Source organism: Neofelis nebulosa, chromosome 12 (genome assembly GCF_028018385.1).
Source record: "Neofelis nebulosa isolate mNeoNeb1 chromosome 12, mNeoNeb1.pri, whole genome shotgun sequence".
Classification (NCBI taxonomy): Eukaryota; Metazoa; Chordata; class Mammalia; order Carnivora; family Felidae; genus Neofelis; species Neofelis nebulosa.
The window spans coordinates 45,174,443-45,190,391 of NC_080793.1; positions in this window are offsets into that span (position 1 = coordinate 45,174,443).

Below are 15,949 nucleotides of genomic sequence, written 5' to 3' on the forward strand. Positions count from 1 at the left end.
GAAAAGGTATCATTTACTGTGTGCTGACTATATGCCCAAAATGTTCCATGCCATCAAATAATCACAAAATCCTGTGAGGCAGATGTTTATATCACCATTTAACAGATGAGAAAGCTGAGATAGAAGTAGTTAGAACAACTTGCCTACAGACGGTCACCTACCCGGCAAGCAGAAAAGTAGAATTTCAACTTGGGTGAATTTTACTTCAAAACCTTCTACTTCATTTCCTTCTATATTTTGCTGCCCTCCTGGAGCTCGTTTCCTAGAACTGAAAGGCATTCTGTCTTTGGTAGAGTAGGGTTCCTGAGCCTGAGGCAAGGATTTGGGTACACATGATTTATGGAAAGAGTGCCCCAAGAAAAACAGAATAAGGGAAGGTCAGTGGAGCAACAGAGGAGATAAGTAATTATCCCCTCCAAGCTGGAGTCTGGAGCTGGAGAGCAAGAACTGTGTCACAACACTAACTGCCCCTTGAGCTAACCCTTATGGGAACACCCTGCATCAGTTAGTCACAAGGGATGGAAGGTGGAAAAGAGAAACTATTTCAGTTTTCTGGGGACTGAGAGGGTTTTCTGGGATGCAGAACTTTCAGTGCTGAGACTGGGACTGTCCCAGGCAAACCAGAGTGGTTGTTCCTGTATGTGGTGGCCTGTGAAAGTGAAAATAAATTTTCCAGAGAAAGCTGTGAGCCTCCAGCAGCCAACACTCAGCAGCTCTGGGAAGATGAATTTGTGACCTGGTCAAGGGGATCTGGCTTTGGTACAATCAACAACCACTGGGTTGCCTTCCTTAGCCCAACTGTCATGGAGAAATCAATCAGGCAAAGAGACTGAAGTGGGTTGTATCATATGAGCAGATGCACTCTTCAGATTCCACCAGTGAGCTTTGGGGAAATGAGACCTTTATGGTGACAGTAGAAGAATTGGAGGAAGATGCTGTTTGGGAGCTGGAAGATGAAATGAGGAGGAACATTTTCTCTGGCTAACAAACAACGATGTAAATGACAACAGTATTTGCTTTTGCTGATATGAAGCACCGAAACCCCTGTTTTGGGATCTTATGTATAAAATAACCCTGCTGGGGAGAGAGAGAGACAGAATCTAATGTAGGGATAAATGTAGTAAGTGTTAAATACTTTTCATCATCATCGTTCAAACTTGCCCTTATTAGGGTGTTTCAATACAACATAAGAAGTCTAAAGCAAAGTATATTGAAATCGTTTTGCCTTCAAACAGAAATGTGAAGTCTCTGCAAACCACAGTCTGAAAGGTATAAGCTTCAGTCTGAGAAACTGAGTGATTTTTTTCTTCAAATTTCAAAGAAAATTGTTTGATAGAAAATTATTCTCTAGGTTTCTATTACTGTAGTTACCCTACTGGATAATAAAAGGTTTAAATTCAGGGGCGCCTGGGTGGCTCAGTCAGTTGAGTACTGGACTTTGGCTTAGGTCATGATCTCATGGTTGATGAGTTTGAGCCCCATGTCAGGCTCTGTGCTAACAACTCAGAGCCTGGAGCCTGCTTTGGATTCTGTGTCTCCCTCTCCTCTCTGCCCCTCCCCTACTCATGCTCTGTCTCTGTCTCAAAAGTAAATATAAACATTAAAAAAATTTTTTTAAAAAGGCTTAAATTTGGATTAAAACGCATGAGTGGAGAAAACAGCAGCATTCATGCAGGAGGCCCTCAAAGTTCAGGCTCGTGTATGTCCTGCCATGTGAGTTTGCTTCAATAGAATCATACTCAGGACAGAATGTCAGGATAAATTCCTCCACCCACGTCCTGTCCTTCCCAAAGTTCCCTCTTGAAGGCTTGTGGCTATCAGTTTCTTGAGGCTACATGTATAGAGTTTATTACCTAGTAAATGGAAAGCCTATTGTCACAGGGTCCATAATTTTCCTCACATGAGCTCCGATCTTGTTTTGAGAGACCCAGCTCTTCAAGTGTTTTCTCCAGGTACAGAGTACAGCAGGATGTAACTTAAGTGTCACTTTGCTGACTCAATCAGGAATCTTTTCTATTCTGTTCACATTTGGAACAATAGAAACCTATTAGAAAGCAGTGTTTCCCAAAGTGTGTTCTGTAGGTGCCCCCCCCCCCCCCGCCCCGCCAAGATCTTTGGTCACAGTATCTGGGTACCACTATTTGATCCTTCAAAGAGATCACCAATGCACAGTAGCATATTAAATTCTTTACCTAATCCAGTGTCATCCTAACATATTTAACAACCAAGTCCTTTTTACCTTGAAACTCTAATTCACCCTTGATGATACACATGCATTCTCTAGAAAAATGTTTTCAGAAATGCTGGGCAACAGCAAAAAGAGTCTTTGTAAAAAGGACAAATAGTTAGGATCACCTTTTTAATACCCTGTGATTTCCCATATCACTTGTCTGTCCCTTTTGATCCCCTTTGTCCGTTGCCCTTGTATCAGCTCTATCCTTCTGAATAAAGGAAATAACATGGGAAAAATGATGTCCTTTTTCTGAAATACACTGTGGTACTGTTTTGAGATACAAATAAGAGGACATCTATTTTCCCTGTATCTGAGACTCTATCTGTGTATCTTCCTTTGCTTTCCACAAGCGAAAATCTTAGGTACCAACAGGGATTGAGGAAGAGAAAGAAAAATAATATTTAGCATATTTTCTTCCCTGTGGTACCTAAGCATTAAACAGTATATGTGCATATATATATATTAAAAGCCAAACAATCCTAGCAGAGATAAAGTAGTATATTTAAACATTTGAACATCAAAATCTATTAAATGAAGGCTGCAATGGAGAAATACCCAAAACATTCAATAAAGCTTTTCAACCTGAATATAGGGTTACCATGACAACGAAACTCAAAAATCCCTCTTCTTCATATAAAGTTGCTGAAAAAATGCCCATGGTGGAAACAGCATGGAGTCCTCAATTTGATAACTACTGAACAGAGGTACAAAGAATCTCCAAAACATTTGATAAAGCTTCAGGGTGAATATTTTAATATCCTCCTTAAAAAAATAATAATAATGAAAAGACCCAAGCTATTTCCACACTATTTCTTTTTTCTTTCATCTAAACCATTTTGAGGATTTCATGCTATTTTAAAATCATTTTCTATGAAAGAAAACAGTTACGATTACAGTGGCCTAATGAGGAATATTAATAACATTGATCTTAAACTAGGTCTGGGGACTACCAAGCGTGGCAGGGAAGAGGTCCCTGCGCAAATCAAGAGGCAGTTGTCAGACTGATGCTGACTCAGCACTGCCAGTGTGACCTCCTATTCCCCACTTGTTCTTGGGCAAGCCTTGAAATATGCAGCGACACACTCTGCCAGAGCAAACAGAAGCAAAATACTTGATTCTCTTACATTCAATTCTCGGCCAGTTTCTTAGAAGGACAGTATGTATGTGAACACATAGTACATATGTGTATTTTCATCTCATGCACATTTCTACATGTATGTATAAATTATATGCATGTGTGTTGTTTGCAAATATATTCTAGCCTACAGGTCAACACAAGTGAACGGTTTCACATAGGAATGGTGGGCTTATCGGTACTTAAAATTTCCTCCCAATGATATAGGGCAATGGTTTTGCCGATATCTAATAAAACATAGTTAACCCTATCTTTTCCATCTACATGGGAAAAGGTAAAATTTAAAAAGAAAACATTTCATCCTGATATTCTCACTAGGAGAGCTTCAGAGTCAGGTAACTGGTATCCACATGGTCTAGGGGCGCCTGGGAGGCTCAGTCGGTTAAGTCTCTGACTTTGGCTCAGGTCATGATCTCATGGCTCATGAGTTCAAGGCCACATGTTGGGCTCTGTGCTGACAGCTCAGAGCATGGAGTCTGCTTCGGATTCTGTCTTCATCTCTCTCTGCCCCTCCCCCGCTTGTGTGCTCCCTCTTTCTCTCTCAAAAATAGATAAACATTAAAAAAATGGCCTGAATAACATATATCAAGAAGGAATGTGTCAGATCTTGGATATGATTCCTCATTTTCTGGAGGTACATGACTAAGTAGTTTGAAAAGGTGTTTTTTAAGTTAACCTCTAGTGCTGTTGGATTGATTTTGCTTGTGTGTTAGTTTGCTCACTTATGCTTTCCCTAAGCCAAGCCTGCTTTGCAGTGAGTTCATCAGATTGAAGAAAATCTTGCTTTATTTCAGCCTGTTTTTATTTGGAGGAGGGGAGAAATCCTATAGTCGCTTCTCAGAGTTGGTACGAAACTGCATGCGTGTGGTGGCAAGCAAAGATATTTTCCTCTGAAGTAGATTGATCTGCAGCATAGGTCGGGCATAGTTTTCTAAAAACACACACGTAAAGCTCCTGAATATCCCTTAGGTAATGTGATTTTTTTTAACTTTTTTTTTTTAGTTTATTTACTTATTGAGAGAGAGGCAGAGAGAGGGAGGGAGAGAGAATCCTCAGCAGGCTCCACACTGTCAGCACAGAGCCCAGTGTGGGGCTCCATCTCAGCAACTCTAAAATCGTGACCTGAGCCAAAATCAAGAGGATGCTTCACTGCCTGAGCCACCCAGGCACCCCAGGCATTGTGCTTGTTGGCGTGAAGTGCCCATTTCTTCCCCACAGCATGCTAATTATTCCACACTGCAGGATTCTAATTTTGTTTATGTGAATGCTACAGGTAGTAGTATTCAAAGGGCGAACTAGACCACCACCACCACCATAGCTTGGGAATATGTTAGAAATATAAATTTTCATGCCCTACAGCAGACTCACAGTGCCAGAGGTGCAGGGGATGGGGCTCAGGATCTGTGCTTCAGTAAGCCCTACTGATGGTCTCTACACATGCTGATGTTTGCGAACCACAGCTCTGGAGGAGAGGATTTGAGAAGATGACAATGTTGACGATGTGGACAAAGACAGGGGGGATTAGGAAGAAGGGGAGGTGGAAAAGGAGAGAAATTTAGAACCTGAGAATTGAGAACTGAAAGGAAATAGGGACTCTTTGATGGTGTCCTTTCATTTCCTCTGTAAGCCACCAGGGAGTGAAGTGGCTTGCCCAAGGTCAGAAGCACAGCCAGAAGAAGAAATGCTATTTTCTGATGAGTAAAAGTTGACTATTAGACAAGAAACACAGAAAGAACTTTTCCTATTTGCGATGTGTAATATGTCTTTGACAGTGCGGCTCATTCACGGGTAGTGTGAGTTCTGCATCCAGTGAACACTCTGTTGACTCGCTGATATTCTGCTCCAAAGAATCCATTTTAGAGATGCAGCTATGAATGATGATGTTGCTTTTCTGTTTCTGGAGAATGCAAACACCATCACTTGGGAGCAAAACATCTTAAGGTCCATACTACAAAGGCTAAATGTCCTACCATCACAGAGAATGTAAAAATTATGTAAGAACCACCTGTGGGACAAATGCTGTATGTAATAAAAGTAGGATCAGACCTTTTAGGATACAAACCTTTGCAGTAGTGGTTCTCAAACCTGGATGCACATTAGTATCACCTGAGAATTTTGAAAGATCCTGATACCCAGACCAATTAAATTAGAACCTCTGGCTGTGGGACCCACACATTGGTGTTTTTAAAAACTCTCCAAATGGTTTCAGGGTGCAGCTACATTGGAGAGCTAGAGTTCTGTGGCCTTGACCCTATAGTGTGGCCCCTGGATTGGCAACATTAGTGGCAGTTTTTAATAGATGGAGAACCTCCGTTTCTATCCCAACTAGTGATTCAGCATCTGCATTTTAACAAGATCCCATGCTGATTTATATGCACATTAAACTTTGAGGACCAGCTTTCCTATTTAAAACACAAAAGAAACAACTCTCTGCTATAATTTTTTAATATACTGAAAATAAAAGTGGGAAATCAAAATTATCTAGAGTTTCACCATTGTTATTTTCTGCATATCTCTATACATTCACTATTACATATATGCTTTGTATTTTGTGTACTTTTTACACAATTTCATGTCTTGCCTTTGAGTTGTTTGTTTCAGTTATCATATTGTAGAACATAATTTTGTGAGTTTTTCACGATGGACTGAAAAACTCTTGGTAGGAGGTCCTACAACATGTTCATTATTCACACGTAATAAAAATCAATCAAGATTTGAAATTTATTTTTAATAAACTATTTGAAGTCACCAATATTAAATTGTATTTAAAAAAAATCCTACTCATGTCTGATCCTAGTTGGAGGTACTACTGATCTAAGCCTCTTGCTTAAGAGAACAAAAAAAGGAAAACATTTTTTATGATCAATTCAAGACAAAATAACCTCAACCTGCAAATAACAATCATGGAGAAATTATTTTCATTTATTATGTTTTGTTGTTTCCAAATATCTTCATGTTTTGAAAAATTCTTAAATGCATGCGTTAAATTTGTTCTAAAAATCACTGTTACACTTACAGAATGAAGGTTAAGGGGGTTACTACTGAGCAGCTGTGGTAAAAGAGTTTTATAAAACTAGGCTTTCTATTTTTTATGGGCTGTTGAATTTTATGGGCTTATATGCATCTGAGGAATCATGAAATGAAAGAAAATTGTTTGAATAACACTTTAGACTGGCTGTCACTGCTTCTTTGTGCTAATTAGAAAGTGGACCCAGGCCAATGTGGTATAGTGCTGGCCTGGTCAACAGAAAAAGGGCCAGAGGATCACAGGATTTGGGGAAAGACAGTCCAGGTTATTACCTGTTGTCATGGAGTAAGTTGAAGCGTTCTCTTTCACCCTTAAAAACGTCCTGATTTGGAGGGGCGCCTGGGTGGCGCAGTCGGTTAAGCGTCTGACTTAAGCCAGGTCACGGTCTTGCGGTCCGTGAGTTCGAGCCCCGCGTCAGGCTCTGGGCTGATGGCTTGGAGCCTGTTTCCGATTCTGTGTCTCCCTCTCTCTCTGCCCCTCCCCCGTTCATGCTCTGTCTCCCTCTGTCCCAAAAATAAATAAAAAAACAAAAAAAACCACGTCCTGATTTGGAAATAAATTATTTGGTTCTACATGCAAAAACACCAAATCCAAGTCTATCACTTTATAGAGGAGGAAATTCTGAAGTGGTGGGCTATATTACTCCTTGCTTTAAAGCAACTAAAGAAACAACAAACAAAACTTGTAATTTTGTTTTCTTATTGGCCTCCTATCAAGCTCAGATGGTTTAGCAAGAAACCCTGTGTGATCTGGGCTTTACCTCTGTCCCTCTCTCATTCTTGCTCCTTTGATTTCTTGTTCTTCCTGTCATATATTTACACATACAAACTGAGGTAGTTAATAGTGCTGTTTTCCACATATTTCCAGCTATTCTGCTTCTTAGGTACTTGACAAGATTGGATCTACAAGCTTCTGGGTGATGCCAGGTAATCACACTGAACAGCAAGGGTGCTGGTGTTTTCTATTTGAACCAGGTGTCAGAAACTCAAAATAATTCCATCTTGAAGGTCATGTATTTCTACATACTGTCCTTTCCAGAGGTTTATCTTATTTCCTTGTTCTCATTTTCCTTTAATTCCAGTTGTCCTTATGGGTCATTTTCCAAACCTCAATTTTCTTTGTCTTTTGAGACAGGGAGAGAGAGAGAGAGAGAGAGAGAGAGAGAGAGAGAGAGAGAGGGAGAGAGAGAGAGAAAATCCCAAGCAGGCTTCATGCCCGGTGTGGAGCCCCTGTGCTGGGCTCAATCCCACAGCCAGGAGATTATGACCTGAGCCAAAACCAAGAGTCGGATGCTTAGCTGACTGAGCCACCCAGGTGCCCCAACCTTAAAGTTTTCTTAAATCTTTTTAAAGGTGAGGTATAAATGAATATAAGAATGCCAAGCATAGTGCTCAACACTGAAGATCTAGGAATTAATAGGACCAGGACCCTGCCTGAGAACCATCCCAGTCAGTGGGGAGAGTCCACCAGTAACCTTGCCATCTCCCCACATTGCGGTAAGTGTTACAAGGGAACTTCCTTCTCGGGCATCTCTAATTTTCATGAGAATGGATTTTCTCCAAACAGATTCTATCATTTATCTTCCCCTTTACTCAGTCTGTGGAGAGATGGAATAACTTGCATGACTGGTAAATTTGGGAAGAAGAATTTGATTATGCTTGGAGGTGGGGGAGGGCAACACCATCCTACGTAGATGGAGAAACCGCTTTAATTCAGGGGTTCAGTCATAGGAAAACTGTGAAACACTCATGTGAAGCTACATTTTCCAGGCTGGCCTTTATTAATAATCAAAGTCAGCCATTTGGGCCCTCTTTCGTCATTTCTCAGTTATTCATGAACCTGAGCAAGGAAGAGGTGTGCTGTTTATCGGGGACCTCTTAGAGACTGGGACAGTGAGAACTAAAAATAAAAGACCTGAACTTAGGGAAGCAAAATATACTCTAGAAAGGCTTTTGGTGAGGCAGGCCATTGTGACCTTGAAGTTTTCAGAGGCTTATATTAGGCCAGGAGGAGTTTTATAACTGTGCTGTTGGCTTTTAACTGCCGTGGTCTGGGCAAGAGGCTTTAAACCAGTCACGTGGTCTTCTGACCTTGGCGATTGACCTTAAGTGAGCGGCTTTCACAAAAAGTACTTGGCTGTGGTAAAGGTGTGGAGGGGCGCACATGAGTGTTGCATGAGTGATAGAGCCTGGCCGGAGGACAGTGAGTCATAGAGGTTTTAGTGAATAGGCACGGAGGAGGCAAGGATCCAATCAAAGTGTGCATTCCTGATCTCCACATTCAGGCAAACAAGCGAAGGCATGGTAGGCCTCAAAGCTTCTGCGCTGAGGATTTCAGGGTGGAACCACAGCTGGGGCTGAGGCAAAAATAGTGGAAAAGGGAGGCTTCCAGCTCTTCAGTTATGGATGAACAGAACAGTATCTGCAGCTCTGAAACCTGGCTTCTGCAGGTGTTTTAGGCTCTAAATCACCAGTGGAAGGCCGGGGGAGTCAGCCTTTTTGTATTCAGGGCCAAGGATACAGGTGGAGGGACTACACTTAGATTTTACTGGTTTCACGTGCTCAAGAGGCACCTCCTATATGTGGTCTCAGGTTGGCTCAGGATTGGTTAATTATTTAGAACAAGATGAAATCTTTCTCAGGTGGCCTATTTCTGAGGTAAAGGAAGCCATGGTGGAAACAGACCCTGAAAATGCCTGCTCACAGGGGAACAGGGGTGCTGTGTCTAGAGAGACAGGGGTACTGTCACTAGAGAGAACCCACGTTCCGTTTGACACTATGGATGAACTATCGAGAGATTTTTCAGAAACTGCCTGGGAAGGAAAAATAAGGCAAGACCTGGTGAGTAAGACTGCTACAACTATAGATTTCTAAGCTTTGTTGGAGAAAGTGTCTCTCTGCTGGAGGTAATACGATGCATGGATGCAACCCCTCCTCCCTCATATTATAGATGGAATTGTGCCAAAATTAATCTCTAAAAGAAAGACTTCTGGAGTCAAGTTCACAGGCTAATAAGACTCTTGAAGAACTGGCACTGAGTGTCCCCACATGAGGTCAAAACCAAGCTCCTCTGTCTATCCTCTTTACTTCAGATACCGCTGAGTTTCTGCTGTGGTTTTGGTAATAGCACTGAGTTCCAGGAACATGACTTTGGAATTGGTCAAATTGTTCATAAGATACATTATCGGATTACATATATGTATATATATATACATATATATATATATATATGTATATATATATGGTAAATATATTCAAAATTCCAGTTGTAAACTAAGACTTTCCAGTGGATTTATTTTGTTTGGAATTACTGAAAAGTACTCTAAGTCAGTGGCTACAAATGCATCACATTTTTGAAGGCTGTCTAATTTAGAAGTCTGGCTTGCTGTTCCTGGAGTCAAAGCACTTGAACAAACTGAGAAGCCAACCACGGTACCATTACATATACAGTATAATAAAAAGCATGCTGTGAGTTTATTTTAAAATTGACTGTATGACTGCAGTCAGATTGCTCACGAAGGATTTTAACATAGCTGAAAATCCAATCTCTGGAGAGACTCTTTTTTATTTCCCTTGAACATTCCATGCCTGCTTCTTTGAGGATCTGAATAATATCTGTATGTGTTCTAATTAATTTTATCTTTGTTTACCGAATGCCTTCAGTCATTATATGTGAATATTGTCCCTTTACTAGTTGGTGAAATGCTTCCCAGTTTGTTTCTTTGTGTTTGAAAACGTGTTTCCACTTGCTGCTTGGCATTGATAGAGGCTGGGGTTAGAAATGAACCTCTTGAGTCGGCTTAGGTTTGCTTGAAAGTGCTGTTAGGAATTAAATGCTCACATCTGGAAATTGTAATCTTTAAGGCACTCAATGACAATATGGCAAAGGTAAACCTTACTGTTCCTTGCTTGTACAGTTTTCCCCCTTTGATTGTACACTTTATTCAGAGGCCTTGCAGTCCCTAAAAGTCAACAGCTGAGCAGAGTGTGCTTGGCCCCTTCGCAAGGAGGAAGTGACCCTTTTCAGCCCTAGAGGAAGTGGAGCCGGGCAGCTGCCTGGGTGGTTTTTGGCAATCCCTGTAAGGGTTAAGACTACAAACAATACCGGTTTAAGATAAAGACTTTTTGTTTGAACAAAATGTGCCATCTTTTGTTTCCTCAAAAAATCTCCCACAAGGATTGTATCTGCAAGAGACTGCAGCATTAGACTTTGAGCAGGGCTCTTGTTCATTTCCTTGCTTTTGTTCTGACGAGGAGGGATGGGCCTCTGTAAGTTTTAGACAGGAAACTTAGAATTTTCCACCAGTTTTACTTTAATAAAGTGCTGCCGTTAATCCTTAGGCCGGTCTTGTCTGCAGAGTGCATGTGAGCTTCTTTTCCAACAGAGGGCAGTGTGGGTTTGCTGAACAGCAAGAGCTCTGGCTGAGTCCCAAGGTTTGGAAAACTCTCCTCTGCAAGGAGCAGAAAGGACACCAGGAAATAATTTCTTTCTTTCAGTTCAACTTGTGTAGCTTTGACTACAGATGCGTGTGTGTGTGTGTGTGTGTGTGTGTGTGTGTGTGTGAAAATTATTAAAAGAAAAAAAAAAAAAACTTTTTCCTTTTACCTGTCTCTGACACCCAAGGAGGAAATTGGAGAAAATAAAGGCAGAATGCATAGAGAGAGTTGTAGGCATTCTGACCAAGGTATTAGACAAATTTGTCCATTGCTGTACCAGTCAGTAATGATCTTGATCCTTTGACGTACGCTTTCAGCCTTGGGATAAGGAAAGAGTTCATGGTGGGACAGGCTCTGTCTATGCTGGGATTCCTTTTGTATATATTTTTTTTTTCTGAGCACTTTGGGTTATTTCCTTGACAGAAAAGCAGCTTGGTGTAAATTATGATCTATAATGTGGTGTATGGAGGCTTAACTGTAAGTTGCTTACAAGACGCTCGGTTTGTCCCCCTAAGATGAGTTCTAAGACTACCTTCTTGTCCAGGAATCCTCATGAAATGATAGTTGGTTGATGTCAGGAAACCAATAGGTATTGAATGCTTATTTTGGAATTATACACTGTATATAATTCTATTTAATTTTTATAACCTCTTCAAGAGATGGACATTATCCATATTGTTTTATAGGGGAAGAAGGGGTCAGAGGGGACAAGCAACCTCCTTAAATCACCCAACCAGCATGTGGCTGAATTAGGAATTGAACTCAGTGCTCTCTGATATGATGTGCTCTCTGGGTTTGTTCTAAATCGCTCAGTTTCTGATGTCTTTATTGACCCTCTGCTGTGGGAGAGGCTCTGAAAATTCTGAGGTATCCATGCTATTGTAAGTTGGAATCACAGAAAATCTTGACTCCACATATTGCTAGCATAGACCTACATATGGAGGGTGGTCAGTGACTCTCAACTAATTTTGCTTTGTTTTTCCTTACAACATGTGCTTTTGCATGGCTTTCTTTCTGGCTGTGCCAGCATGAAAAGGGCTGATAGGCACAGAAGATTTTAATATGAAGAAATTGAGGCTCAGCAAATGCACATAGAGGTCCCCTGCTCATAGAGTTTGTGGCAAGAGTTAGGATTGGAATCCCCATATGTCTGGCTCAAATCTTGAGATTTTACTATCACTTAAGGTTCCTGTATGGATGGAGAAACAATAGAATTCTAGAGGAAGAAGAAGAGATTGTTTTGAAGGACTCCTAAACGTAGAGCATCTAGGCTCCCTGGATGAAAGAGTCAGCCAAAGAAGAGGCCAGTACTAGAACCATTGAAAATTCTTGAAGGAAAGCAAGTGAGCAAGTGAGACACAGATTGGGGAGATGGAGGGGCTCAAGCTTCAGAAAAAGATTGACATGATCTCAGACGTCCTCATCAGACCCCAGACAACCAGCAGGAATGGTGTGGATTGCATTACCCTCTGCATTAGACGCTCTGAATTTCTTTCCCCTAAATATGACCAACTGCCTTTTGAAGAGTATTCCTATTGTCTCATAGAGCCTCTTGTCTTTTCCTTTCCATTTTTTTTTTTCATAATGAATAAACTCAGAGGCCCAGACAGTCAGAGGTGGGAGCCAAACAGAAGTGTTCTCAAAAAGCATCTGAAATAAACACTGAAGTACTGTATTTCATAACCCTACACAAAAGTGACAGTAGCCAGCTGTTGTCTGAGCTGAACACCATCCTAAAGAGCCAAGAGCCACGAGGCGAAAAGGGAAAAAGTGAAAATAACTCCTCTCCTACTGAACCATAGATGACAGATCAGCCAAAGAGGACCCTGGAGGAAGCAAAAGTCAATGAGGCGAAAGTCCTTGCAAATGACCCTAGTTTGCTCCCCTTTGCCACTCCAGAAATCATCCACCCAAATGGCTTTTTATTGGTGCATCCTCTCAATGCAGTTTTTTTCCCAATACAATTCTACGTACTTACTCAGAATCTTGCAATAATTCTGTCTCCTATCACCAAATTCCTCAATATTTTGGGCTTTTTTCTTTTTTGCAGTTTTTCTCTTACTCTATTTTCTGTATCTCTACCACTTTGATTCCCCCAAAATACGGACAGCAAGCAAAACTGAAGACCTCTTTTTATCCTTATTCTAATGTACTCTATAGTCAGGAAAAATTTCTTGGGCATTCAAAGGTTTTCTAAACTAACCCCAGGAGTTCCTCTTTTCAGAAAATGGAAACTTACTATTATTTAAAATAAGATTTCCAGTTGGTGATTAAGGGAACTCTGAATAAGACATTTATTTGGCCCAAGGTTAAGAAAACCTAAGTTTGAGGTTCTGTTTGATCTTAGCTGTACTATGATTTGTCCTAGGCAACCGTTTTATTTAGCCAAACACCATAAGGTTTTTTGGGGGAGGGATGTATGTAAAGGTACATCTGGAAGTTAATGTGAGAAAAAGTTTGAAAGCTAAATTGTCATAGGTAATAAAGAAACATGATTTTGAGTCATTCCTGTGAAGAGGAGACAGAGGCTTATTAGTCCTCGATATGTGGAAAAGAGAGCATAAGTCTGCAAAGAATGGGGTCCACAACCTGGTAATAGGCTGGGGTTCAAGTATAACCCTGAAGCCATAATCTGGTAGTGATTCTGGTCAAAGAGTATTAAGGCCATCTTATCAAATGGTGACTTTCAGGGAGGTTGCCATTCTGTGCTTAGTACAGTCACCCTACCTTCAGTACAAGTCCACTATGTGCATGATGATGTGATAGTGGTGATGCTTTGGTTGAAGAGGGGGGACAGTAGCCAAGTGTAAATAACAATGGTTCAGAAAGAATAAAATGGACACAAGAACAGGGACCATGGAAAAGTACTGAGAAATTGGTGAATAGAGAAATGCTATTTCCATGAGAATGATGAGCCCCAGCCTCCCCTCAAGTCCTCAGATGCTCCAAGAGAATGTAGACCAACCATACCATAGTACATCGAATAGAGGAATCAATTCATTTTATTTAGTTACTAAGGATGAAAAAGACCCCCTGAGGACTGTGGTTATTTAATTGTATTTGTTTGCTCTTTTATGTTGAATTCACTTGAGTTTTGCATGGTGACTTTTTATTTTTTTTAGCTTGATATGAAGCTGTTTATGAGCTCTGTGTATTTGCTCTGCTGAATGTTGATTGAAGATAAGTTGGGGCTTAGACTTAGGTGATTTTTAGTTTTACTACCATTTAATTTCCAGGCAGGTATTTAGCCTTTGTTTGGCATTTTTACTGAGAAATGTTGAGCAAGTTTTGTCAGGAATATACACTTAGATTATTTACTTATACGTGCTTTATGAATAAAAAAGAGACAAGTTGTCTGTGGTCCTATATTGAAGACTTCTAAGCTTTCATTCTTGTCTCCTCATTCATTTAGTTTCTAGGGTGTTGCTTTTCCAATTTATGATTTTAAAGATAAACTGAAGCATATTAAAATTTTAGGAGTTTATTTATCAAAAACTTTATTCCAATGGAGCAGTATCCAGTCTAACAGCCTGAAGGGAGAGTGAACAAGGAGGTTACACTAGGCAGAAAGTGTGTTGGTTATTGCAGTGGTTCATCTGGAAGGTTACCTAATTAGTGCTGCCCAGGCCATTCCTGACTGACTAGTTTAAGATTTAATTTCTGGGAGGGGTGACCCTGTAAGTCTTGGTTTGGTGATGTGGGGCTTAGACATCGTTTGGGGCCTGTTTTCTTGTTTTTCAATCATTGTATGTATCATTTGCTATTGCGATGAGAGACAGTGGAAACCCTGGTCATTTCTCAATGCTGATGAGTGTAAAAACACAAATGATGCAAGTATAGTGAAAGCAAACTGTTTTATTGTGTTCCACAGGTCCTGCCATCATGCTGTAAAAATAATTATGAAAAAAAAACCAATGTGATGTGCTATCTTTTTGTTGTTGTTTATTCTGTGGGTCTGAACTCTTTCCTCATCTGTATACCATGGTACCTACTCCTTTTCCTTTCCCAATTATGAACCTGGAATCAGCCGTTGACACCAGTCCTGTGATTATTTCCATCTGGACATGTTCTACAAGTTTGTGAGTTTTGTTTATTTTGTATTGACATAGTTACTTGTTCCGATCTTCTTTAATCTTTCGTTAGGATTTCTCTATCGGGTTTGATTTTCCTGGTATTTCCTTTTTGCCATTTGTCTGACTCTGGCTTGAAATGTTCCCGTTTCCCAGCCTCACTTTGAGTTGGCAGAGCATTGAGACCATGGTGACTGCTTACCCCTACTTTGTACAGCTATCTGGATATCCAATCCCTGGCATGTCCACTTGAACGGTTTCAATATTTTCTTCCATGCGTGCGTTCTTTGGGTGGATGTGCCGGGGTGATGATTCCTCGTTGGTTGGAGAGGCTGATCTTGTTTCCTGCCCACTGGCATTCTCACTTGTGTGTTACACATCTCTCTGCCTGTCTGGCACTCAGCTGTGTGGTTAGTGGGCAATTCTCACTCTTGCACCTGCCACTGGTCTTTTGTTCAGGGTATCAAGGTCACCTGTGCAGTGCTGGCAGTGACCTCCCATCTCAATGCGGGCAGACTTGCGTCGCGTAGAAGGGTCAGTTTTGGCTCTCTGTTCTCTGTCTGCAGTGGATGTGGGTAACCATTCTTTCAGAGTGAGCAGAGAGACAGAATCCCCTTAAATTAAATTGCTTACATTACTGGCTTGAGTGACTATAATTCTGGTTAGATAGTGCTGGGTTAGGGTCACGAGTTAGAAGCAGGAGTGAATGAAACAGATTCAAAGATGAATCCTTTTAACTCTCCCCTCTGCAGGGCTAGTTTGACTAATAGGTGGAATATGATTTCCGGAGCCTCAATTGGTAGAAATCTTCCACTTGCTCTGTAGTTAGGTTAATCACATGTTCTGATTTGCCCAGGCTTTAATCTGTTGTCCTGGCATTTTGACCATTTAGACCATATTTTCTACTTTCAAATAAATTACACCACTAATACCTACATTAAAATAAGCCATGATACAAACCAAAATTACTAGATAAAGAACCAGGAAAATGTGACCATACTAAAAGGGATCAGTTACAGACCATCAGCCCTCTCCAAAGGAGATAGG